This window comes from Bubalus kerabau, chromosome 9 (genome assembly GCF_029407905.1).
Source record: "Bubalus kerabau isolate K-KA32 ecotype Philippines breed swamp buffalo chromosome 9, PCC_UOA_SB_1v2, whole genome shotgun sequence".
Classification (NCBI taxonomy): Eukaryota; Metazoa; Chordata; class Mammalia; order Artiodactyla; family Bovidae; genus Bubalus; species Bubalus kerabau.
This window is the reverse complement of record NC_073632.1, coordinates 64,461,706-64,483,493: the sequence shown is the minus strand read 5'-3', so window position 1 is coordinate 64,483,493 and position 21,788 is coordinate 64,461,706. Positions and strand designations below refer to the sequence as shown.

General features: G+C 38.2%; 1 protein-coding gene and 1 non-coding gene across 2 annotated transcripts in view; one reads left to right on the top strand and one right to left on the bottom strand.

Moving 5' to 3' along the window:
- The window catches only part of EPHA7 (EPH receptor A7), a 525,357-nt gene that overhangs the window by 336,083 nt on the left and 167,486 nt on the right, over window positions 1–21,788 (bottom strand). The window lies entirely within an intron of this gene.
- Window positions 10,033–10,104, top strand: TRNAC-ACA (transfer RNA cysteine (anticodon ACA)). The gene has a single exon. It is a non-coding gene; the product is annotated as a tRNA-Cys (tRNA).

Sequence of the window (21,788 nt, the reverse complement as noted above, 5' to 3'; positions counted from 1 at the left end):
ATTTTGAACAACTGTGCAGGTTATTGAAAATACTCCTTATGGCCTTTCTCTCTTACTCCTCACCCCACTTCTGGAAGCTAAGGCAGTTTTTCCCTTCCTGCATCTCAGAGTCAGATCTACTTGAGGCCCTGGGAAGACCAGAAGAAACTTTCTTTCCCTAATCTAAAATCCACTGCCATAGGTGCCAGAATTAACTTCTTCCCACTTATCTTAAAGGAAATTTCACCCTTACCTATACAAGAGTATGTCCCATCATATGGCCATAATACCAAATTTATGCAGTAGTCCAATTCATTGTCTATTGTCTGGCTTATTTGCCTTAAATGACATCATCTATGTGACAGAAACTGCACAGCCATGTCTATTTTCATCATCAGGGATTTAGTGTACATTAGTGTTGTCTTACATAAGAATCCTGGTTTTTGTGACACACAATTTGTGCATGCAGGACAACAAACAACTCAGCAGAATCTGAAGTTCTAAGGCCATCAGTATGTTGGGACCCCGTTTGAGTCTCATGTATCCTTGTATCCGTTCACTTAATGACTGATTCATTAAGCAAACATTTATTTCAGTGTTTGTCTGTGATGGTTGTTACTAGATCATGCCATAAAAATCAGGCAGGTCCCTGTCTTCACACATCACCTTGCAGAGAAAGCAAAATACAAGTAAATAACGAATTTTCTCTTTAAATAAAACATTTCAGATCTTTGGGAAGATGGCAGAGGAATAGGACAAGGAGACCACTATCTCCCCCACAAATTCATCAAAAAATCATTTGAATGCTGAGCAACTTCTACAGAACAACTTCTGAATGCTGGCGGAGGACACCAGGCACCCAGAAGGGCAGCCCATTCTCTTCAAAAGGAGGTAGGGCAAAATATAAAAGACACAAAGAGAGATAAAAGAGTTAGGGATGGAGACCCATCCGGGGGAGGGAGGTGTAAAGGAGGAAAAGTTTTCAAACACCAGGAAACCCTCTCACCAGCGGGTCTGTGAGAAGTTTTGGAATCTCAGAGGGCAATATAACTGGGAGAGAAAAAAAAAAAAAGCCCACAGAGTATGTGCATAAACTGTGGAGATGTAGTACAGAACTCACATCAGCTACCAGTGAGTGGGGGCTGAACAGGGATTCGCAGGTTGCATTCTTAGGGTAAGGACCAGGCCTGAATGCCCTGAGGACAATCAGGGAGCTAACGTGAGATAGCAACCCAAACTGTGGGATAGCCAGAGAGAGAAGGAAAAAAAGAGAGAGAGAGAGAGAGAACTTTCCTATGAAAAGCTCTAACCTAAAGGGCAGCCTGGAACACTCACAGAACAAAGAATTGAGCGAATACCAAAGGAGAGTTAGCTGTCTGTGGACCAGCCCATCCCCCCACCGGAGGCAGAGAGGCAGGCCTGAGGACATCCAGGGAGGTGATTAAGACGCAAAGCCCACCTAGGACAGTGCGCTCACCAAGCACCTGGTTGCCTGAGCTCCTAGGACCTGGGAAGGGCACAAACACACGCCCAACCTAGTCTGTGCCTTTGTGGAGTACCCCAGAAACTGAACCTGAACCTAAGCAGCTTAGACCTGGGAAGTGCATGAAACCTAGGGCCCACTTTGAACAGTTCTTCTGCAGAGCAACCTGGAGCCTGAGCAGTGTAGACCGGGAAAGCACATGTGCCATGAGCTGGGGCAAACCCAGTGTGGTCCATAGACTGCTAGCATTTCCCACACATGCCAGTGATATTTATTTGCAGTGTTCCTCCCTCCCCACAGCACAATTAAGCAAATGAGCTTAAATAAGTGACCACCTTCGCCCCCTGTGTCATGGTGGAAATTAGACACTGAAGAGACTTACAAACACAGGAGCCAAAAACAAACAAACAAACAGGGAAACAATCTGGAAGTGACAGGTACAACAGGTTAAAACCCTATAGTTAGCATTGACTATGCATTGGAAGGGGCCTATAGACCTTGAGAAGAAGTATAAACTGGAACAAGGAACTATCTAAAACTAAACTGGCCCCACACTGCCCTCAACAGCACCAGAGAAATTCCTAGATATATTTTTACTATTATCATTTTTAATTTTTTTTAATTTTTAAGTTCTTTATTACTCCTTTCATTTTCATTTTTATAACCTACTGCAGCTGCTGCTGCTAAGTCGCTTCAGTAGTGTCCAACTCTGTACAACCGCATAGACAGCAGCCCACCAGGATCCTCCACCCCCGGGATTCTCCAGGCAAGAATACTGGAGTGGGTTGCCATTTCCTTCTCCAACGCATGCTGCCGCTGCTGCTAAGTTGCTTCAGTCGTGTCTGACTCTGTGCGACCCCATGGACGGCAGCCCACTAGGCTCCACCATCCCTGGGATTCTCCAGGCAAGAACACTGGAGTTGGTTGCCATTTCCTTTTCCAATGCATGAAAGTGAAAAGTGAAAATGAAGTCGCTCAGTCGTGTCCGGCTCTTCGCGACCCCATGGACTGCACCCACCACGCTCTCCCGTCCATGGGATGTTCCAGGCAAGAGTACTGGAATGGCTTGCCATTTCCCTTTCCAACTTATAACCTGCTGCTGCTGCTAAGTCGTTTCAGTCGTGTCCGACTCTGTGCGACCCCACAGACGGCAGCCCACCAGGCCCTGCCATCCCAGAGATTCTCCAGGCAAGAACACTGGAGTGGGTTGCCATTGCCTTCTCTGTATAACCTACTATTACCTTGCAAAAAAAATACCCTATTTTAAAAGCAAATTTGATATAGTTTTTATAATTTTTGTGATTTATTTTGTTTTATATTTTTAATATTATATTTTTGAGTGTCTAACATCTCTAGATTTTTAGTCTTTGCTTTTTGATATTTGTTATCAATTTTTTACCTATAAGAATCTAATCTTCAGTATCCATTTTTACTTAGGACTGTGATTACCGGCTTGATTGCTCTCTCCCCTTTGACTCTCCCTTTTCTCCTCCAGGTCACCTCTATTTCCTCCCTCCCCCTTCTCTTCTCTACTTAACTCTGTGAATCTCTCTGGGTATTCTGGGCTGTGGAGAACACTCAAGGAACTGATTACTGGCTAGATTGCTCTCTTCCCTTTGGATTCTCCCTCTTCTCCTCCCTGTCACCTCTATCTCCCTCCTCCCTCGTCTCTTCTCCTTGTCACTCTTGGAACCTCTCTGGGTGTCCCTTACTGTGGAGAATTTTTTCACCATTAACCTAGATGTTTTATCATCTGTGCTGTATGGATGGAGAAGTCTTGAGGCTACTGTAAGAATAAGACTGAAAGCGAGAGGCAGGAGGCTTAGATCCAAAACTTGAGAACACCAGAAAACTCCTGACTCCAGGGAATATTAATTGACAAGAACTCATCCAAAAGCCTCCATACCTACACTGAAACCAAGCACCACCCAAAAGCCAACAAGTTCCAGACCAAGACATACCACACTAATTCTCCAGCAATGCAGGAACATAGCCCTGAGCATTAATATACAGGCTGCCCAAAGTCACACCAAACCCATAGACACCTCAAAACTCACTACTGGACACTCCAGAGAGAAGAGATCCAGCTTCACCCACCAGAACAATGATGCAAGCTTCCCTAACCAGGAAACCTTTACAAGCCCCTAGTCCAACCCCACCCACAGGAAGCAACATTCACAATAAAGAGAAACCACAAACTTCCAGCATACAGAAAGGCCACCCCAAACACAGCAATCTAAACATAATGAAAAGGCAGAGAAATATTCAGCAGTTAAAGGAACAGGATAAATGCATACGAAACCAAACAAAGGAGGAGATAGGGAGTCTACCTGAAAAAGAATTCAGAATATGATAGTAAAGATGATCTCAAATCTTGAAAACAAAATGGAGTTATAGATAAATAGCCTGGAGACAAGGATTGAGAAGATGCAAGAAATGTTTAACAAGGACCTAGACGAAATAAAAAAGAGTCCATCAATAATGATTAATGCAACAACTGAGATCCAAAGCACTCTGGAGGGAACCAACAGTAAAATAAATTGAGGCAAAAGATAGGAAAAGTGAGGTGGAAGATAGAATGGTGGAAATAAATGAAGCAGAGAGGTAGAAAGAAAAAAGAATTAACCTCAGAGACCTCTGGGACAATGTCAAATGTCCCAACATTCGAATCATAGGAGTCCCAGAAGAAGAAGACAAACAGAACGGCCATGAGAAAATACTTAGGACATAATAGTTGAAAACTTTCCTAAAATGGGGAAGGAAATAGCCACCCAAGTTCAAGAAACCCAGAGAGTCCCAAACAGGATAAACACAAGGCGAAACACCCCAAGACACATATTAATCAAATTAACAAAGATCAAACACAAAGAGCAAATATTAAAAGCAGCAAGGGAAAAGCAACAAATAACACACAAGGGGATTCCCATAAGGATAAGGGCTGATCTTTCAATAGAAACTCTTCAGGCCAGAAGGGAATGGCAGGGCATACTTAAAGTGATGAAAGAGAAAAATCTATAACCCAGATTACTATACCCAGCAAGGATCTCATTCAAATATGAAGGAGAAATCAAAAGTTTTACAGAGAAGCAAAACTTGAGAGAATTCAGCACCACCAAGCCAGCTCTTCAATGAATGCTAAAGGATTTTCCTTAGACAGTAAACACAGAAAAGGTTTATAAAGTCAAACCCAAAACAACAAAGTAAATGGCAAAGGGATCATACTTTTCAATAATTACCTTAAATGTAAATGGGTCGAATGCCCCAATCAAAAGACAAAGACTGGCTGAATGGATACAAAAACAAGACCCCTATATATGCTGCCTGCAAGAGACCCACCTCAAACCAAGGGACACATACAGACTGAAAGTGAAGGGCTGAAAAAAGATATTTCATGCAAATGGAGACCAAAAGAAAGCAGGAGTAGCAATACTCATATCAGATAAAATAGACTTTGAAATAAAAGCTGTGAAAAGAGACAAAGAAGGACACTACATAATGATCAAAGGATCAATCCAAGAAGATATAACAATTATAAATATATAGGCACCCAACATAGAAGCACCACAATATGTAAGGCAAATGCTAACAAGTATGAAAGGGGAAATTAACAGTAACACAATAATAGTGGGAGACTTTAATATCCCACTCACACCTATGGATAGATCAACTAAACAGAAAATTAGCAAGGAAACACAAACTTTAAATGATGCAATGGACCAGTTGGACTTAATTGATATCCATAGGACATTTCACCCCCAAACAATGAATTTAACCTTTTTCTCAAGTGCACACGGAACATTCTTCAGGAACAATCTAGCCTTGGTAAATTCAAAAAAAATTGAAAACATTTCAAGCATCTTTTCTGATCACAGTGCAGTAAGATTAGATGTCAACTACAGAGGGAAAAAAAAAAAAAACTATTAAAAATACAAGCATGTGGAGGCTAAAGAGCACACTTCTGAATAACCAACAAATCACAAAAGAAATAAAAAAAGAAATAAAAATATATATAGAAATGAATGAAAATGAAAACATGACAACCCAAAACCTATGGGATTCAGTAAAAGCAATTCTAAGGGGAAGGTTCATAGCAATGCATGCTTTACCTCAAGAAACAAGAGAAAATCAAATAAATAGCCTAACTTTACACCTAAAGCAACTAGAAAAAGAAGAAATGATGAACCCCATGGTTAGTAGAAGGAAAGAAATCATAAAAATTTGGGCAGAAATAAGTGGAAATGAAACAAAGGAGACTATAGCAAAAGTCAACAAAGCTAAAAGCTGATTCTTTGAGAAGATAAATAAGTTAGACAAACCATTAGCCAAACTCATCAAGGAAAAAGGGAGAAAAATCAAATCAACAAAATTAGAAATGAAAATGGAGAGATCACAACAGACAACACAAAAATACAAAGGATCATAAGAGGCTACTATCAGAAACTATATGCCAATTAAATGGACAACTTGGAAGAAATGGATGAATTCTTAGAAAAATATAACCTTCCAAAACTGAACAGGAAGAAATAGAAAATCTTAACAGACCCATCACAAGCACAGAAATGGAAACTGTAATAAAAAATCTTCCAACAAACAAAATGACCAGATGGCTTCATAAGTGAATTCTACCAAAAATTTAGAGAAAGGCTAACACTTATCCTACTCAATCTCTTCCAGAAAATTACAGAGGAAGGTAAACTGCCAAACTCATTCTATGAGAATCAGTTCAGTTCAATTCAATCGCTCACTCATGTCTGACTCTTTGCGACCCCATGAATTGCAGCACGCCAGGCCTCCCTGTCCATCACCAACTCCCGGAGTTCACTTAGACTCACGTCCATCAAGTCAGTGAAGCCATCCAGCCATCTCATCCTCTGTCATCCCTTTCTCCTCCTGCCCCCAATGCCTCCCAGCAGGAGTCTTTTCCAGTGAGTCAACTCGTTGCATGAGCTGGCCAAAGTATTGGAGTTTCAGCTTTAGCATCAGTCCTTCCAAAGAACACCCAGGACTGATCTCCTTTAGAATGGACTGGTTGGATCTCCTTGCAGTCCAAGGGACTCTCAGAGTCTTCTCCAACACCACAGTTCAAAAGCGTCAATTATTCGGTGCTCAGCTTTCTTCACAGTCCAACTCTCACATCCATACATGACTACTGGAAAAACCATAGCCTTGACTAGATGGACCTTTGTTGGCAAAGTAATGTCTCTGCTTTTGAATATGCTATCTAGGTTGGTCATAACTTTCCTTCCAAGGAGTAAGTGTCTTTTAATATCATGGCTGCAATCACCATCTGCAGTGATTTTGGAGCCCCCCCAAAATAAAGTCAGCTACTGTTTCCACTGTTTCCCCATCTATTTCCCATGAAGTGATGGGACCAGATCACTACCATCACCCTAATACCAAAACCAAACAGATATGCCACACACAAAAAGAAAACTACAGGCCAATATCACTGATGAACACAGATGCAAAAATCCTTAACAAAATTCTAGCAAATAGAACCCAACAACATATTAAAAGGACTGTACATCATGATCTAATGGGCTTTATCCCAGGGATGCAAGGATTCTTCAATATTCACAAATCAATCTGTGTGATACACCGCATTAACAAACTGAAAGATAAAAACCATATGATTATCTCAATAGATGCATAGAAAGCCTTTGACAAAATTCAACATCCATTTATGATAAAAACCCTCCAGAAAGCAGGAATAGAAGGAACATACCTCAACATAATAAAAGCCATATATGATAAACCCACAGCAAACATTATCCTCAATGGTGAAAAATTGAAAGCATTTCCCCCAAAGTCAGGAACAAGACAAGGGTGCCCACTTTCACCACTACTATTCAACATAGTTTTGGAAGTTTTAGCCACAGCAATCAGAGAAGAAAAATAAAAGGAATTCAGATGGGAAAAGAAGTAAAACTCTCACTGTTTGCAGATGACATGATCCTCTACATAGAAAACCCTAAAGACTCCACCAGAAAATTACTAGAGCTAACCAATGAATACAGTAAAGTTGCAGGATATAAAATTAACACACAGAAATCCCTTGCATTCCTATACACTAACAATGAGAAAACAGAAAGAGAAATTAAGGAAACAATTCCATTCACCAATAAAAAGAATAAAATACTTAGGAATAAGTGTACCTAAAGACACAAAAGACCTATATATAGAAAACTATAAAACACTGATGGAAGAAATCAATGATGACACAAATAGACACAGAAATATACCATGTTCATGGATCAGAAGAAGCAATGTAGTGAAAATGAGTATACTACCCAAAGCAATCTATAGATTCAATGCAATCCCTATCAAGCTACCAATGGTATTTTTCAGAGAACTAGAACAAATAATTCCACAATTTGTATGGAAATACAAACAATCTCCAATAGCCAAAGCAATCTTGAGAAAGAAGAATGGAACTGGAAGAATCAACCTACCTGACATCAGACTATACTACAAAGCTACAGTCATTAAGACAGTATGGTATTGGCACAAAGACAGAAATATAGATCAATGGAGCAAAGTAGAGAGCCCAGAGATAAGTCCATGCACATATGGACATCTTATCTTTTACAAAGGAGACAAGAATATACAAGGGAGAAAAGACAATCTCTTTAACAAGTGGTGTTGGGAAAGCTGGTCAACCACTTGTAGAAGAATGAAACTAGAACACTTTCTAACACCATACACAAAAATAAACTCAAAATGGATTAAAGATCAAAATGTAAGACCAGAAACTTTAAAACTCCTAGAGGAAACATAGGCAAAACACTCTCTGACATAAATCACAGCAGTATCCTCTATAACCCACCTCCCAGAGTAATGGAAATGAAAGCAAAAATAAACAAATGGGACCTAATTAAACTTAAAAGCTTTTGCACAATGAAGGAAGCAATAAGCAAGGTGAAAATACAGCCTTCGGAATGGGAGAAAATAATGGCAAACGAAGTAACTGACAAAGAATTAATCTCAAAAATATACAAGCAGCTCATGCAGCTCAATTCCAGACAAATAAACGACCCAATCAAAAAATGGGCCAAAGAACTAAACAGACATTTCTCCAAAGAAGACATACAGATGGCTAACAAACACATGAAAAGATGCTCAACATCATTCATTATCAGAGAAATGCAAATAAAAACCACAGTGAGGTACCATCTCACACTGGTCAGAATGGCTGCTATCAAAAAGTCTACAAACAATAAATGCTGGAGAGGGTGCGGAGAAAAGAGAACCCTCTTATACTATTGGTGGGAATGCAAACTAGTACAGCCACTATAGAGAACAGTATGGAGATTCCTTAAAAAACTGAAAATAGAACTGCCATATGACCCAGCAATACCACTGTTGGGCATACACACTGAGGAAACCAGAATTAAAAGAGACATGTGTACCCCAATGTTCATTGCAGCACTGTTTACAATAGCTAGGACATGGAAGCAACCTAGATGTCCATTGATGGACGAATGGATAAGAAAGGTGTGGTACATATACCCAGTGGAATATTACTCAGCTATAAAAAGGAATGCATTTGAATCAATTCTAATGAGGTGGATGAAACTGGAGCATATTATACAGAGTGAAGTAAATCAGTAAGAAAAAACACCAATATAGTAATATATGGAATTTAGAAAGATGGTAACAATGACCCTATATGCAAGACAGCAAAAGAGTCACAGGTGTAAGGAACAGACTTTTGGACTCTGTGGGAGAAAGTGAGGTTGGGATGATTTGAGAGAGTAGCATTGAAACATGTGTATTACTATATGTGAAATAGATCACCAGTCCAGGTTTGATGCATGAGACAGGGCTCTCAGGGCCAGTGTACTGGGAGGACCCTGAGGAATGGGATGGGGAAGGAGGAAGGAGGAGGGTTCAGGATGGGGGACACATGTACACCCATGGCTGATTCATGTCAATGTATGGCAAAACCCACTACAATATTGTAAAGTAATTAGTCTCAAATTGAAATAAATAAATTAATTTTAAAAAATAAATAAATAATCATTTCAGTTTTTGTTTAAAGATTATCTCTTTTCTACTAGATACCATCCAAAGGGACTGTTAACCAGGTGCTCCATTAAGGACTGGACATCACCAGTTCCCTTGAATCGCTGTCTCCCTTCCTCTCTGTCTCACTGTTGAAGTTGAAGGTTGTGCTTTTAGACATCTCTCTTCCCATGTGATGATTCATAGCATCATTCATAATACCACTTCCTCCAACTTACTCAGAGAGAGAGCAATAAGACTTTGGGCAGCTGTTGCATCTGTAAATGTTCTCAAACAAGGTCAATATTTTTCTGAAGTTCAGTGTCATCAATAAACCTAAAATGAACAGTAACCAAATATTCTGTGAAAATGTAGACTGAATTGTTTTCATGGAAAATCTTAGGAACATAATTAATAGAAAAGGGGCATTTAAATGGCACCGTCTTTCTTCTTACACAAATAAAACATTTAATTTCTGCACATTAATCATAAAGATATTTATTTTAAAATTTGTAATGTTAGGTAATTCCATAGGTTATTACAAAAACTATGAATTAGAAGAGACTTCCCTGGTGGCTCAGATGGTAAAGCGTCTGCCTACAATGCAGGAGACCCAGGTTTGATCCCTGGGTTGGGAAGATCCCCTGGAGAAGGAAATGGCAACCCACTCCAGTACTCTTGCCTGGAAAATTCCATGGACACAGTCCACAGGGTTGCAAAGAGTTGGATATGACTGAGCGACTTCACTTAAGAGGGAAAATATAAAAAAAAAAAATTTCTGAGTATGAGCAATACCTATCATTTAAATAGCAAGTATGATTTATTTTAAAATTTTTTTATGTAAATCATTTCTCATTTTTGCATATCAAAGAGAATAGTTTTGCTTTCTATCTTTATATAGAGTCATAGATTCACAGAATCGAAAGAGTTGGAAGATGCCTCAGAAGTCCTTTCATTTTAACTTCTGTTGAACACTGATATCTCTTTATCCCCATAATGGACAATTTTTTCCCCTTCTTTTGAACACACAAAAAATTGGAAAAATCACTGTTTGTCATTTCTCAGTTCTCACAGTTCATTTCACTGTTGGACCACCTTGATGGCTGTCAGAAATTCCCCATTATACCTGAAATCCTGACCTTTTAGTCTTCTACACATTGGCATAATTGGTGCTCTCTCTCTACATATATGAAGAGAGAAATAATGTGCCTTCCATCGCCACCCGCCCTTTTTATTTCCAGGTTAAAAACCTTACTTTATAGTAAGAGAAGAATCCTTTATGTCAGTCAGGGAAGGAACACAACAAATATACAGAATAAGCACTTTGTGAATTCAACTCACAGTACTGGTTAGAGCATGGAATTCATGAGCAGTAAGAGAAAAGAGAAAAATTGGAAAGGAGACTGGAGTCTGATTGTGGGTGGCTATGGGCAAGAGGATCTTTGTTGTGTTTATTAGGCAGGTTCCTGATATGATCAGATAGCTGCTTCTGGAAGATTGATCAGAACATGACCAGAGCATGAGTCCCAGGTGAATATGAATTTTTGGTCATTTTTCCTCCATAGCTTTTCAACATTCCAATCCTTGTGTAACTCCTTTTGTTGAGTGTGGGTGAACATAGTAACTAAATTCTAACCAACAGAAAGTACTGTAAGTGCTAGGCTGTCACTTTATAACTAGCTTACATAAGATTGTTACTTTCATCTTAACAGCAGACTCTCTCTCTATTGCCTGCTCAGTTTGCATGGATTCATGAAGCAAGTTGACTCCTTGGAAAGATCCAAGAGCAAGGAACTGAGAATTCCCTCTGGCCAACTATCAGTGAGAAACTGAGGCCCTCAGTCCAAGAGCTTGCAAAGAAGAGAATCCTGCCACCACCACATGAACTTGGAAGTGGATATTTCCCCAGTTAAACCTTGAGATGACTACATCCCAGCTGACTGAGGAATTACAATGGGTAAGAGACTTTTAAACAGAGGACCCAGCAAACTCATCCTGGATTCTTGACTTAAGTAACTTAGCTAAAAATGTGTCTTGTTTTAATCTGCTGATTTTTATGGTAAATTGATTACTTCTGAGCATATGAGCTATAGGAGCTTAACTTGATGCAGAGGTTGTGAGGTTGCAAACACTGGACAAGAGTATAGTGATGCCCAGAAATGATGGGAGATTATAAATGTTTAGATTATGGATTTTGATGGTTCTGTATATGTACATTCATAGAGTTCATTCATATTCAGCAATAAAACAGAACTGTATCATCTGGACTGAGGTATTACTGACAGCAAAAGGGAGTACTTTTGTATCCCTAGAGAGCACATTTGATAAATTTTTATGAGCAACTTTGTAGACGCAAAGTATGTACCATGCTAAAATGTTCATTTTTTTTTTTAACTGGTAGAAGACCAGTCAATGAAACCTCTAAATAGGACCTCAAAAATTAAGAAAGAAGTTAGCCCTCATATTTTAATGTGTTCTTGCTACCATTTTTCAACTGTAAAACTCATTCCAAATACTTGAACTTACAGAGCAGATCTTTGGCACGATAGCTGAAAGCATAACAAGTAAACCACCACCACCAGAAACAAAATGAAGCGCTGCCAAACCAAGTCAAATTGCTTTACTCTGCCAAGTCCAAAGATTGATATAGTCTTTGTTGTGAAAATACCTCATTAATGAATGTTTCTATGATTCTGCATTTTGTTACAGAAATTTCACAAGGTAATATTAATTTCCCTTATTGGGAGAACTAGAAATGCTGAGGAAAAACATATAAAGAACAATCCCTTTGAAATACGGGAGTTCTAACAAGGCAAGAAGAATTATGGGACCAACAACCAGGGGGAGATAGAAACTCCAAGAGGTAAACTCAGTATTTGGGGCTACTTTTTCCCTAGGTTTAGAGGCATCTGTAGATTCTATTCTATCTGTAGATTCCTACACTGGAGTCGGAAATGACAACCCACTCCAGTGTTCTTGCCTGGGAAATTCCAGGGGCCTGGTGGGCTACAGTCTGTGGGGTCGCAGAGTCAGACATTACTGAGTGACTGAGCACAGACACACATACAATAGATTCTATTAGAGACAAGCTGAGCAGAACTTTTGAAAAATTAACAGTTCTAAGGAACAGAAATCCAAATATAAGACTGCCAAATTAGAAATCCTAGAAAACCCCTATGACTTGAATTAGAACCTCCAAGGGATACATTCCAGAAGAGAGAAACCAGAAATAAGAAATATCCTGTCCCTAACAAGGGTTGACACTCTCAGTTTAAACTGTCTTAGGTTCAGTAACTGGATTAAGATGATCACCACTTGCTAGTTTACCAGCTGATGGTCTAAATCAAACATAAATCCTCAAAGAGATTCACTTTTGGGTAAGATGGAGCATTTTGAGGCAGATCAAAACAATTATAAAACAGAAAACCTAGAAGAGTTACCAAATTATTTTCTCTCTTTTTTTTTTCATTTCTGGACTATATTTTATTCTAACATGGATTCATTAAGAGCCATTAACTCACCTGGCTCTTGAAGGCATCAGAGAACTTCAGCAGCTGCAAAGATGAAAAGAGTAAGATTCCAAAAAGAGGATTCATTATGGAGAAGAGCTAAGGGCTTGAGCATCCTTGAAGGCATTTGTTGGTTGTAGATTTGAGACCAAATGGAGATTCCTAAGTAAACCTGCACACAGGGTTGCTACTAGGAGGACAGACAGAGTGACTGACAGAGATTGGAGGGGTCACATAGAAGAATCAGAGGTTTCAGAAACCTCAGATATAGTGCTCTCTCCTGAAGTGTATGTCTTAAACTAGCACAGAGCTGGAGGCCAAAGAACTAAGACCAAAGATAAAGTGCCTAAAATCCAGGGACTGTATTGGAAGACTAATTATTGTAACTTTGTCCGTTTTTCCTGAGCTTGTTTAGTTGCTTCAGTCGTGTCCAACACTTTTGCGACCCCATGGACTGTAACCCACTAGGTTTCTCTGTCCATGGGATTCTCCAGGCAAGACTACTGGAGTGGGTTGCCATTTCCTTCTTCATTCCCGAGCTTACCTAAGGATTTAATGAAATTTCAACCAGATTCCTCAAGGGTAATTTTTAGGAGAAATTGACAAACAGATTAAAAATAAATATGGAAATGCAAAAAAGAAAACCAAAATTTGATGAAGTATAAAATTAGAGAATGTATACTAACATATACCAAAACTCAATAACTATTATAAAAATGTAGTTAAGACAGTATGTATTAGTATAGGTACCAATATGTAGGCTAACGAAATGAAATCAAGAGTCCAGAAACCTACCACCTGTTTATGGTCACTTGATTTATGACATATATGATGGCAGGGGGCAAAGATTATCTTTTCAATAAATTATCTTGTGTCAACTATATACCCATAGGATACAAAATAAAATCTGGCACTTGCCTCACACTTACATATAAGCCAGTTCCTGGTGGGTTAAAGTGAAAAATATGAAAATTGTATCAATAAAGTTTTAAAAAGATAATAGAGGGAAATCATCTTGACCTTGGGAAAGGAAAAGAATTTTTATATTAAAGTGACAACCATAAAGAACAGACCTGGGGTCTGTGATACAAAGTGAAATAAGTCAGAGAAAAACAAATATTGTATATTAATACATGTATATGAAGTCTAGAAAAATGGTACAGATGAACCTATTTGCAGGGCAGGAATAGCAATGTTGACATAGAGAACCAAAATGGGGACATGGGGCCAGGGGAGGGGAGGGTGGGACAAATTGGGAGAGTAGGATTGACATATATATATATATATATATATATATATATACTACCATGTATAAAATTGATAGCTAGTGGGAACTTGCTGTATAACACAGGGAGCTCAGCATGGTACTCTCCGATGACCTAAGGCTAGGAGCTGGAGGATTAAGAGGGACAGAATGTATGTATACATATAACTCATTCCCATATGGCTTCCATATGGCTCAGCATGTTAAGAACCTGCCTGCAATGCAGGAGACACAAGAGATGTGGGTTCGATCTTTGGGTCGGGAAGATCCCTGGAGAAGGAAAGGGCAACCCACTCTAGTATTCTTGCTGGAGAATTCCACGGACAGAGGAGCCTGGTGGGCCCCAGTCCATGGGGTCACAAAGAGTTGGGCACGACTGAGTGACTATTACTAACTCATTCACTTTATTGTACAGAAGACTAACAACATTATAAAGCAATTATCTTACAATTGAAAAATAAACATGGAATGGCTGTGTGATATGGTAATTCTACTTCTGGGAATATACCCAAAAGAAGTGAAAGCAGGAACTCAAACAGACATTTGTACACACACCCACATTCATAGCATCAGTGTTCTCAAGAGCTGAAAGGCAGAAACAACCCAAATAACTAGTGGATGAATGGATAAACAAAATGTAGTGTGTATATATATATATATATATATATATATATATATATGTGGAATATTATTCAGCCTTAAAAAGGAAGACAGTTATTTTGATATAACATGGATGAAACTTGATGTTATGAACCTTAACATTAAACTAAGTAAAATAAGCAGACACAAAAGGATAAACATTGCTATTCTATTCATATGAGATACATAAAGAAGTCAAATTCATAGAGACAAAAACTAGAAAAATCATAGAGACAAAAACTAGACAAAAGCTAGAACTGGGGGAAGGGAGGTGTGGGGCATTGTTTAATAGGTGCAAAGTTTCAGTTAGGGAAGATGAGAAGTTCTGGAGATGGACAGTAGTGCTGGGCTCAATTCAGTTCAGTTGCTCAGTCGTGTCTGACTCTTTGTGACCCTATGGTCTGCAACACACCAGATCTCCCTCTCCATCACCAAATCCCACAGCTTGCTCAAACTCATGTCATCGAGTCTGTGATGCCATCCAACAATCTCATCCTCTGTCGTCCCCTTCTACTCCTGCCTTCAAGCTTTCCCAGCATCAGGGTCTTTTAAAATGAGTCAGCTCTCCACATCAGGGGGTCAAAATATTGGAGTTTCAGCATCAGTCCTTCAAATGAATATTCAGGACTGATTTTCCTTAGGATGGACTGGTTGGATCTCCTTGCAGTCCAAGGTACCCTCAAGAGTTTTCTCCAGCACCCACAGTTCAAAAGCATCAATTCTTTGCGGCTCAGCTTTCTTTATAGGCCAAATCTCACATCCCTACATGACTACTGGAGAAACCATAGCTTTGACTAGACAGACCGTTGTTGGCAAAGTAACATCTCTGCATTTTAACATGCTGTCTAGGTTGGTCATAGCTTTTCTTCCAAGGAGCAAGCATCTTTTAATTTCATGGCTGCAGTCACCATCTGCAGTGATTTTGGAGCCCCCAAAATAAAGTCTGCCACTGTTTCCATTGTTTCCCCATCTATTTGCCATGAAGTGATGGAACCGGCTGTCATGATCTTAGTTTTCTGAATGTTGAGATTTAAGGCAACTTTTTCACTCTCCTCTTTCACTTTCATCAAGGAGCTTTTTAGTTCTTCTTCACTTTCTGCCATAAGAGTGGTGTCATCTGCGTATCTGAAGTTATTTATATTTTTCCTGCTAGTCTTGATTTCCAGCTTGTGCTTCATCCAGCTTGGCATTTCACATGATGTACTCTGCCTATAAGTCGAATAAGCCAGGGGACAGCTTTGATGAACTCCTTTCCCTATTTGGAACCAGTCTGTTGTTTTATGTCCAATTCTAACAGTTGTTTCTTGACCTGCATACAGGTTTCTCAGGAGGCAGGTCAGGTGGTCTGTTATTCCCATCTCTTTAAGAATTTTCCACAGTTTGTTGTGATCCACATAGTTAAAGGCTTTGGCATAATCAATAAAGTAGATGTTTTTCTGATATTTTCTTGCTTATTCGATGATCCAATGGATACTAGTTTGATTTCTGGTTCTTCTGCCTTTTCTATATCCAGCTTGAACATATGGAAGTTCATGGTTCATGTACTGTTGAATCCTGGCTTGGAGAATTTTGAGCGTTACTTTTCTAGCATGTGAGATGAGTGCAATTGTGCAGTAGTTTGAGCATTCTTTGGCATTGCCTTTCTTTGGGATTGGAATGAAAACTGACCTTTTCCAGTCCTGTGGCCACTGCTTAGTTTTCCAGATTTGTTGGCATATTGAGTGCAGCACTTTCACAGCATCATCTTTTAGGAGTTGAAATAGCTCAACTGGAATTCCATCACCTTCACTAACTTTGTTTATAGTGATGCTTCCTAAGTCCCACTTGACTTCACATTCAAGATGTCTGACTCTAGGTGAGTGATCACACCATTGTGGCTATCTGAGTCATGAAGATCTTTTTTGTATAATTCTTCTGTGTATTGTTGCTACCTCTTCTTAATATCTTCTGCTTATGTTAGGCCCTTTATTGGGTCCATTTCTGTCCTTTATTGTGCCCAACGTTGCATGAAATGTTACCTTGATATTTCTAATTTTCAAGAAGAAATCTCTAGTCTTTCCCATTCTATGGTTTTCCTCTATTTCTTTGCATTGATCACTGAGGAAGGCTTTTTTATGGTGATGGTTACACAGTATGAATATACTTAATGCTACTGAACTATACTGATATAAATTGTAAATTTTATGTAAAGGACGTTATGGCAGTAATAAGGGGGAGAAAAGAATAGATTGAAAAATCAAAATAAAACTGCTTATTAGAAGGCACCATTTGAAGAATAGAAACACAAGCTCCCCTGCCCTCCACAAATGGATTTTATGATTTTAAATACATATAGCTAAGACAGAGTTTGTATCCATACAAATTGATGAGGAAAGGACAAATCCATAGAGTAAGTGGCAGAACTCTGCACTGAATTCAAATAAGACCCAACCACATTAGTCATCAGGAAGATGTAAGTTACACCCACTGTGAGATGCCACTCTTCCCATGGAAGAAGAGCTAAAATATGAAAGCTAAAATAGCAAAGTTGGGTGAGGATGTGGGACAGTGGGAACTCTAATACACTGCTGTTGGGTTTGTAAATCAGTACAACTACCAGAAAACAGTTTGCACTGATTCACAAACATTAGAAACATGATGACTTTTTATACAGAAATCCTAATGGAAGGTTTATAATAGTGAGAAATAAATCTAAGTACTAAACAATATACATAAGAATTTTAACAATAATAACTGTAAGAATCCCAACTGAAACCATAGATTAATGAAAATGAATCTCATGAATATAATGTGAAGCACAGGATGCTGGACACAGAAGAATATCATCTGTATTGTTGGAAAGATAAGCATTCAAAAACCAAAAATTAAAAAAGATTGTATTAAAAGTAGGACTATGGATCAACAAAATGAAAGAAACCCCACAGGATAGAAGAATATATTTGAAAATGAAGCAACCAGCAAGGAATTACTCTCCAAAAATATACAAAGCACTCAAACAGCTCAAAGTAAAAAGAAGAGCCCAATCAGAAAATGGGCAGAAGATTTAAATATACATTTATTCAAAGACCTACGATAGTCAACAAACACATGAAAAGATGCTCAACACCACTAATTATTATAGAAATGCAAATAAAGCTACAATGAGGTATCACCTCACACCAGTCAGAATGGCCATCATCAAAAAACCTGCATACCATAAGTGCTGGAGAGGGTGTAGAGGAAAAGGGAACCTTCTCACAACACCGTTGGTGGGAATGTAAATTGGTTCAGCCACTGTGGAGGTTCCCTAAAACACTAAAAATAGAACTACCGTATGACCGACAAATTCCATTCCTGGGCTTATATCCAAAGAAAACCATAAGTCAAAAAGTAGACTCACCTCAGTGTTCACTGAAGCACTGTTTACAATAGCCAGGATATGGAAGTAACCTAAATGTCCAGCAACAGGTAGATGAATGGATAAAGAAGATGTGGTACTTATATACAATGGAATAGCACTCAGCCATAAAAACAAACAAACAAACAAAACAAAACAACAAGATAATGCCATTTGCAGCAACATGGATGGACCTAAAGATTTTCATAATAAGTGGAGTATGTCAGACAGCAAAAAGAAATATAATATTGCTTATATGTGGAATCTAAAAAAAAAAAGAACAAATAAACCATTTCCAAAGCAGAAATTGAGTCCCAGATATAGAAAACCTATGGCTACTAAGGAAGAAATGCAGGGGAGGAATAAATTGGAAAATTAGGATTGACATATGTACACTATAATATATAAAATAGATAAGAACTTACTGTATAGCACAGGGAACTCTATTCAGTACCCTGTACTGACCTATATGGGAAAAAGGATCTAAAAAGTAGTGAATATTTGTATAACTGACTCACATTGCTGTACAGCAGAAACTAACACTATATTGTCAAATCAATTATACTCCAATTAAAAAAAAATTAACAGTAGGAATATGGGTTACTATGGGGGACAAGGTAGTAGAGAAGAGAAATGAGTAGGAGGGGACAGAAAGGGCTTTTGAGTGATGGTGTATCTACTGCTTGAAAATATAGCAGTTCTAAAATTATTAGCTTCTATGAATCAGGAATCAGGGCACAATTTACCTAGGTCCCTCTGTTTCAGTATCATTCTTACGGATGAGATTGAAGTGTCAGCCAGGACAGTGTTTTTGAGCCTCAGCTAGAGCTAAAGTATCTTCTGACAGGCCCCTGAATTCTGCTTCCAAGCTCACTCATGTGGGTCTCTCCCCAGGGCTGTCTGGTGACTTTAGAGATGACTTGAATCCCTGTGAGTGCTTTAAGTGGAGAACAAGCGAGAGCGTGCCAAGAGGGAAGCCACAACCTTTATATAATCTAATCTCAGAAGTGACTCTCCATCACCTCTGCCTCATTCTTTTTGTTGGAAGCACATCTACCCCAACACATACAAGGACATGAATCAACAGGAAGCAGGTATCACTGAGGTCCATAGAGCTTGCCGGCCCCAGATGGTGATGTCAGTTTCTTGACCTTGGTGGAGATTATGTAATTGCTTTATGGTTATTCATTGGACTGTATGTGTTCTGCACACTTTTCTATAAAATGTTATCTTTTACAAAAAATTTTTTAATTAAAAATAAAGTCATATTTTCAGAAATGACAGATATCATGTGAAGGTCTTTTAGAATATACCTTAAAAATCTCTTTATGAGATTTAGTTCAATGGGGCGGAAATGAATAATGGGAAAATATGAATAGAAGATGTAGAGCAGCACTATGAATAGTTTGTGGACTGATTTATATGAAACACACTGCTTGTCTTATTTGTCTTGCAATTACTTTTGGCGATGCTACAGATATGGTGATTTCCTGCAGTACTAAATTCTCCTTGACATGTAAGTTAATGTGATGTTTGGCTTGTCTTAATAAATTCGTATCTTTCAAAAAAAATAAAGTCATAAAATTTCTTCAGATTTCGTGTTCCTGATTCCTTGAATGTACTCAAGATGCTATATAACTCCAGAGAACCTCTTACCCCACTCATTTAGAAATATGGACTGCTTTAAGAATATTTAGGAATTTTAACTAAGGATCCCACTTACAAACAGGTAAATTCACCAGTATTCAGAATAGAAATTGATAAATTGATCTGATCTTTTACATGAGAAGCAATTGTTCTTGAGACCCTATTCAAACTTTTCTTACTTAGGATATTTTTTAGCTATATGAAGACAAAGTATACTTAAGAGACAGTCTCAAATTTGTCATGAATGCCACTATCCATATGAACTTATTAAATCATAATACCTTAATTACAATTTTCTCAATTTCTTTGAAAAAAATAATTCTATTTCACAGACATTTGCAATACTGATTGAATAGGGAAATAAAAGGGTCAACTAATCTTGTATTTTGCCACATATAAATATTTTCATTAGTACCTAACCATGAATATTATGCCTTAATGGAATATAAATGGTGCATATGGCATTAATAGAAAAATAAATCTTTAAATTTGTACTAGTCATTCAATAACAATACATGTAGATAAATTAATTCTTTCATGGATAGAAGAGGAGAAGCTTACAGTTTGAATGAACTGCTCACTCATTCCTTGACAACCTTGACATTTGGCACAGCCCAGCCAGTCAACCTGCCCTTCTTGATGGGAAAGAGCACAGAAGTGAACATGGATGTGAAACACCACTGTCACCTGCCCTCAAGGTGAGAAATAGAGAGGTTAAAAACTATCAAGGAAAATGCAATGTTTCTTTTTTATGTAATATTTTACTATAAGTAAAAATCATTAAATACCAACGTTCATAAAAATGTATACAAATAATGTACAAAGTTGACTTTTTAAAAGTATATATTAAATCATGAAATCTAAATCCTTAGATTTTAAGAATTTCACTGTAATAACAGTAATAAATGTGTCAGTTATTGAGCTATTCTTTCTCTTAACTTCAAAACCATCCTTCTATACTTTGATGCAAGGGTGGAGATCTTGCAAACCACACTGTCAGCTGCTTATCAACAGATTCCATCAGTAGGGTCATAAGAAAGAACATCGAAGGGTAGAGGGGAAAAGGGGCTTATTCTGTCCTCTTTGCTGGCTGGTCCTGATAGATGGCTTAGCAATAACCCTTAACCCCAGGAGTGGCAGTTGATTCCAGCCTGTATTTGTCCCCACTCCTCAGACCCCTCAGACGTACAAGGGATATGGCTCTCAGGACCCTCCATCCACCTCTTCTCGTTATTACTCAGCCCTGGAGATGGTGGCTACTTCCAGCAGACAAGTGTTTTGTGGTACTTTGGTATTTTTATAGTTTCAGTTCTCTAGCATATGTGTTAGCAATTTCATATACTGACTTCTGTGTTCAAATAATAAATATGATTTCTTGTTTCCCTGACTGGACCCCAACTGTTATAGTAGTCTACACAATCATTTTATAATTATTATAAAATTGTATTATGGCCATATATGATCCTATTCCATGATTTTCTGAAGAGGAAACTGTTTTTCCTCTGCCAGCTTAAGTGAAAATAATTCCACTGGTTTAAGAAGAAAAACTACCGATTACCATTTAGATTTTGGGAAGACTACACACAAATAATTTCTGGACTCTAGACCCATATTAGTGCTCCATAAAAATCACAAGATAGATAGTAAGAATAAGTCTGAGCTAAGATTATTAATATATAGCATTCTTAGAAGTCCTGTTGACATACCATGCATGAGAAAACAAATCTATAAATATAATACAAATAAGAGGTTTTTCTATTATTAACAATGATAGGGGAAAAGTACACTCATTTTTGGTATTGAACAAAACAAAAAATTTTTAAAAATTACAAAAATACTTGGCAGTTGACCAACCGAAATACTGTGTTTACTTAGATACTTGATATT